The sequence below is a fragment of the Sminthopsis crassicaudata genome, chromosome 3 (assembly GCF_048593235.1).
Source record: "Sminthopsis crassicaudata isolate SCR6 chromosome 3, ASM4859323v1, whole genome shotgun sequence".
NCBI classification, from domain to species: Eukaryota; Metazoa; Chordata; class Mammalia; order Dasyuromorphia; family Dasyuridae; genus Sminthopsis; species Sminthopsis crassicaudata.
The window spans coordinates 635,270,538-635,275,120 of record NC_133619.1 but is presented as its reverse complement, the minus strand read 5'-3'; positions in this window follow the sequence as shown (position 1 = coordinate 635,275,120).

Here is a 4,583-nt window from a genome sequence, read left to right as displayed (position 1 = left end):
ATAAATGTTTAATAATCAGCTTCCTGGGAGAAAAAGCTTATATTGCAGATGGTTAAGTTTAACTCACATTACCTCCATTTTCTCTGTTTTTTCTTAAGTGCGGACAAGCAATAAAATAGTAAGTCAAACCTTGATTTGGAGCATGTGATGCTTTCTGAGGTGTAAACACTCACAGTTTAGCAATTTAGCAATTGGCTCTCCCATGCCGGTAAGAGCTGGCTCCAGCACTTCCCTGAATTATATTTGAGCTGGAAGATGGAAGATTGCCATTGGTCTAGAGCAGGGGTTCTCAAACTACGGCCCACGGCCAGATGTGGCCTGCTGAGGACGTTTATGAGGCCCACCGGGTTATGGCAAATGGGCTTAGGGGCAGAGACAGAGTGTGAGCTTTTGTTTTTACTCTAGTCCGGCCCTCCCACAGTCTGAGGGACAGGGAACTGGCCCCCTGTTTAAAAAGTTTGAGGACCACTAGTCTAGAGGATGGTCTGACCGACTACTGTAGTTCTGGCAGGATGGAGTAGGGAAGGACAGCTCATCCTCCAGGGAATCCATGTGGACCCCCATCAGAGATAGGGGAAGAAGCCCCACAGGACATGTACTATGGTGACTGACCTCTGGGAATGGGGGCTCTAGCTCATTCCACGGAATCCAAGGGAGTCAATCCCCTACACCTAGAAGGAAAGTGCCCCCCCAGGAGGAACCATGCCCTTCCTCATGCCAATATTTTGGGCAAAGTCTGGGGTCTTCACTCTCCAGATACTGCCCTCATATCCTGGTCCCAGCTTCTCCCTCAAGGGAGGTCTGTAACATTCTCTATCATTCACCCAGTGTCTTGACCACTTCCTTTGTCTAATTCCAAATCTTAGATTTTATTTTATTTATTTCATTTTGCTGAGACAATTGGGGTTAAGTGACTTGCCCAGGGTCACACAGCCAGGAAGTGTTAAGTGTCTGAGTCCAGATTTGAATTCAGGTCCTCCTGACTCAAGGCTGGTGCTCTATCGACTGCCCCTCAAATTTTAGATTTTAAAGGGATATCGGGGTTCATGATTTGGTCTTTGAGAGATGACGTGCCATGAAGTAATAATAGATGGCATAGGACAGGCAGCATGTATCGATTGACGTGGTGATGTGTTGTGTGGACCGCATGGCCTGTGGTACAATACTGCAGCATGTGGCTTGTATGTGGAGAGTGTGAGCCCTGCTGCCACCTGTGCCAAGCCCCCCCTCCCTTAGGGACCAGATTTCTTCCTGGAAAGACTGCGTGGGTGCTGATCTACAATTCTCCTCCTTCAATTAGCCAATTAAGGCTATGCAGGATCACCCAGCCAGAACACCTGGGTCTCTGGGACAGACCCCCCCCTTCTCCGCATGCACAAACAACGAAGGGCAAACCCGAGGGCCAACAGAGCTGGGCTTAGCTACACAAATGAGAGTGGCGCTGACTTCCAGAGTCCCCAAGGGAGGAGCAGATCCATTTGTGCTGATGGAGCATGCTTTCTGCTCCTCCGCCTCCAGACGGGCCTCCTCCCTCACACAGCAACCTAAATGCTCCAAGGATCCGAAAAACCAGATGTCCCGGGGCGTAGGCAGTCCTGGCAGTAGCTGAAACTCGAAATTTAAAATTCATTTATTTGTGCCTGACGTAAAGCCTACAGGACGGGCAGCAGCGTCATCTTGACGTGAGCCATCGGCTGGTTCTGCTACAGTGAGGTCAAATTGATGGAAAGAAATCAAGTCCAAGAAGTCAACTTCACATGTACAAGGGGAAGAAGGGAAGGAGCAAACTTATGTGACAGGCAGTGTTTGCTAAGTGCTTTACAGAAGTTAATTCAGTGGACGCCCAGACAACACTGTGAGGTAGAGGTTATTATTAGTGTATTTTACAGTTGAGGAAACTGAGGCAGATAGAATTCCAGTGCCTTACCGATGGTAATATGCTAAATGAACAAGGTTACGTGGTAGTCAAGAGCTACTGATTCTCCCAGTTTTGCTTCTGAATCCCAGCATCCCAGAACTAGATCCCAGGGGCCGTCTTGTCCAGACCACTTGTGAGCAAAATGATGTGACCTTTGGCCGAAGACAGAGAGTTGTGTTGCTAGAGAACTGGCAGTGGGTACCAGGAGAATCAGGAGCAGCCGTGATACCTGGGATTGCCACGGAGCCAGGAATCATACGCTCCTAGATTTCCAGGGATGGAAAAGACCTTGAGGGCCTTGAATGCAACCTCTGCTCTGTCTAGCCCACCCAAATGACCATACCACCTTCCCCAAAGACCACACAGCTTCCTCTCTTTCTCACTAAGCCGTCGCAATGCTGCTCATTCTAGGGCAACCCAGCTCTGACTGTGAAGAAGTCTGCCCAAGGCCCAGCTTAAATCTGCCTTTTTGCAATTTCTACCTGCTTCTTTCTGGAGCCAAGTGAACAAGTCTAGTCTCCGTTATTCAGTGCCTAGTGTGGTATTTAATAAATGCTTGTTGGTCAACTGATTCTCCTTTGACAGCACTCCAAGATGGAAAGGGGAAGAAAAAAGGGAAGAGGAGGAGGGAAGGGAAGGAAGGAGGAGGGGAAAGGGAAAGGAGAGGGGAAGTGGAAGGGAAAGGGAGATGGGAGGGAAAGGGAAGGGGAAGGAAGGAAAAGGGGAGCAGGGGGAAAGGAAAAAAGGTAGAAAGGGAAGGGGAGAGGAAATGGAAGGAATGGGAAGGGAAGGGGAAGGGAAGGGGAAAGGAAAAAGAGAGAGGATGGGGAAGTAAAAGGGGAAGTGGAAAGGGAGGGGAAGGGATGGGGAAGGAAGGGGAAGAGGAGAGGAGGAAAAGGGGAATAAAGGAGAAGAAGATGAAGGGAAAAGGTAAAAAGGTGGAAAGAGTAGGGGGAGAGGAAATAGAAGGAACGGGAAGTAGAAGGGGAAGGGAAGAGCGATGGGGAAGTGGAAAAGGAGGAAAAAGGATGAGGAAGGAAGGAAAGAGGAGGAGACACAAGGAGGAGAAGGGGAAGATGAGGAAAGGTGGAAAGGAAATGGGGAGAGGAAGTGGAAGGAATGGGAAGTGAAGGGAGAAGGAGGAGAAGGGAAATGGAAGGGAAGAAGGTTGAGAGGATGGGGATGTGGAAGGGGCAGTCAAAGAGAGGGAAAGGGGAAAGGAGATGGAGGGAAGGAGGAGGGGGAGGAGAAGAAAGAAGGGAGGGAGAAATGGAAGAGGAAATTGAGGATGGGGAAGAGGGAGGAAAAAGGGGAAGGGGAAAGGGGAGAAGAAGGGAAGGCAAGTTGTATTTCTATAGGCCCTACTGTCTACCAGGCACTGTGCAAAGCACTCTTACAAAGAATATCTCCCTGGCTGTTCGGTTCCTGAGCCTCTCAGCTCCAGGCTCCATCTTCCACTGTTTTCCTTTTCCTTCCCGCTGTATGAATCACAGAGGAGAGAGCCAGGCCTTGGGGAAAATTTCCCTTGGCAGCCTTTGGGAATTTGGGGGGGGGGGGGGGTGAGTGGGCCTCCTGAAGAATCAAATGTATGGAGGGGCAGGGGCGTCTGACTGGCCCGGGAAGGTCAGGAACCCGGGAGAGGGAAGGCTCTGGCCCCAGGACAGACACATCCTGAGGCTGCCCAACAGCCTCCAGCCCTGGAATGGAGGGGACAGGGTGTCTGAGAGGCACGGATGTCCCTTCTGGGATCTACAAGCAGCCAGGTCTAGGCTCGGTGCCCTCCCGATCCCATGAAGAGGGACCCTGCTGTCTGGGAGGCCCCAGGGAAAGGACTCAGAGTGGGGCCCGGTGGGGGAGTGGGAATTCACTTCCCTGTCCCTGGGAAAAGAAGATGAGTTTCCTTTGGCACCACCCGCCCGCCCCCCACCTCCAGCCCGGGACCCCTGCAGGGCCCGCCTCCTTGGGCCGGCTCCCCGGGGGCTGGGAGCCCTGGCTTCCCTCCAGCCCGGGCCAGTTTATAAAGGAGGAGCTGCCAGCCACTGGAACACCTGGTCCTCAGCTCCCGCGGGGGACCAGCCAAAGCCCCAGCCTCCACCTGTCCCTGGAGCATCTGGAAGAGAGCGCAAAGAAGGACCGCTGAGGTGAGTGGGTGACCCCAGATGGGGGGGGACTTCGGAGGCTGGGAGAGGCTTCTGAGCTCTGAAGGTCAGTGAGGGTGATGAGGGGAAACATGGGGAGCCACTGCTATTGATGATTCCCATTTTAGAGATGAGAAAACTGAGGCAGAAAGAGGTAAACTTAATTATCCTGGTAAGGATCTGAGGCTGGATATGAATGCAGATTTCTTTCCTAAACCCAAGTCCAAAACTCAAACACGATCTTGTCTGGAAAACATTTTACAAACCTTTAAAGGGCTATTTATATGTGAGCTCTTTTGGTTATTGGTGCATTATGTTGGGACTGGGACTTATGAGCAATAGTGCCTGTAGGGCATACCCTTAGAGTTGAGAAGGACCCCCAGAGGTCAGGCTTTCTAACCCTCTGATTTTACAGATGAGGAAACTGAGGACCAGGAAAGAAGAAAGGAAGGAGGGAAGAAAGGAGGAAGGAAGGAAGGAAGGAAGGAAGGAAGGAAGGAAGGAAGGAAGGAAGGAAGGAAGGAAGG